General features: G+C 40.5%; 1 protein-coding gene across 1 annotated transcript in view; it reads right to left on the bottom strand.

Moving 5' to 3' along the window:
- Window positions 1-1,426, bottom strand: part of LOC101863271 (sulfotransferase family cytosolic 1B member 1) — a 20,172-nt gene that overhangs the window by 8,375 nt on the left and 10,371 nt on the right. The gene's annotated exons all lie outside the window — the stretch shown is intronic.

Genomic DNA, 1,426 nt, shown 5'->3' with positions numbered 1-1,426 from the left:
GCGGGAATGGACAGGGCTCTTGACCACTGGCCGCTACATGACGCTATGCTGGACAGACGGACACATATCACTTCCCTAAAATTGGTCGCTTTTAAGCACAAGCGGGCTATCCCATAAAATGCTGTTTTGAGTAAATCGAAGGTAAAGTTTCTGCCCCTTGTTCAGTTTCTTTAAAAGACAAGGAGACTTTTCTCTGTAACCAAACAAATATACCCAATAATGAAACGAAATTTCTCCTATAGGTAGGACAATGCCCACTTTTGGTGTAGGTCAAGGTTGCTGGAAACCGCTGATATATGGGTTAGCCCGCTTGGCCTTAAAAGCGACCTATTACAAAGTTCTATCTGCTCAGTACCTAATTTTGATAAATTTGACGTAATATCTTTTTTTTAAAGTTCCACAACATATTATATTGTCAAGCTTTTTCGAATGCAATTCTCTGAATATCTTGATAACTAATCCGAATAATCATAAGATTTGGATAGAATAGAGCATACTATTATTATAGAACATATATTTGTTTCTCACCTCATGGTATTAGCAACTTAAAACGGCCAAAAACGTTATATTATTATAGAACGGGGGAGAAGGGCGGAATTCTGCGCAACTGTTTGTAGTTGTCGTTCTTTCTCTCTACTCTCGATATGGCTTGGGCCAATGTCAAAGTCAAGGCCACATTTACGTGTGTACGCATACATACACACACACACACACATACACACACACACACACACACACACACATATACACATACACAATCACATCTATACACACATGTGAACACACGTACACACATTCACATCTATACCCACATCCACACACACTCACAAACACACACACACACAAATACACACACACACACACACACACAAACATACACACACACACACAAATACACACAAAAAAATATACACATTCACATCTATACACACATCCATACACACACACACTAACACACACACACACACACACACACACACACACACACACACACACACACACATGCCAGACGCATGACTTATAAAGCTTGTAAACAGAAATCGCAAGTATACTCTTCAACATCTCTGTTACAGCGCTAGACACCCCGTTAGTCCCAGTAGGTGAAAGCCGTCTCGCCTCAGAGATGGCCTAGAGTGTTTCAAATGTGCACTGTCCAAGTGGCGTAAATCTCATCTCAACTTTGGAGGTAGACGTAGGTGGTTGGCAGGTGCTTTAGTGTCGTTTGCTCCTTTGGGTGTAACTTTTGTAACGTCTACTGCCATTGTTAACGACAAAAGACAAATTTCTCCCTGTGAGATGAATAAAGATTGCCATTGTCATTGTCATTTAAATCTATCCTATCAAACATCTATCGTCCTTATCTCTCCTTCTTTTTTGTGTTTGTTACTCTCTCTCTCTCTCTCTCTCTCTCTCTCTCTCTCTCTCT

The sequence above is a fragment of the Aplysia californica genome, unplaced genomic scaffold (genome assembly GCF_000002075.1).
Source record: "Aplysia californica isolate F4 #8 unplaced genomic scaffold, AplCal3.0 scaffold00209, whole genome shotgun sequence".
In the NCBI taxonomy this organism is placed as follows: domain Eukaryota; kingdom Metazoa; phylum Mollusca; class Gastropoda; order Aplysiida; family Aplysiidae; genus Aplysia; species Aplysia californica.
The sequence above is the reverse complement of the archived record's forward strand: the minus strand, read 5'-3'. Positions and strand labels throughout refer to the sequence as shown.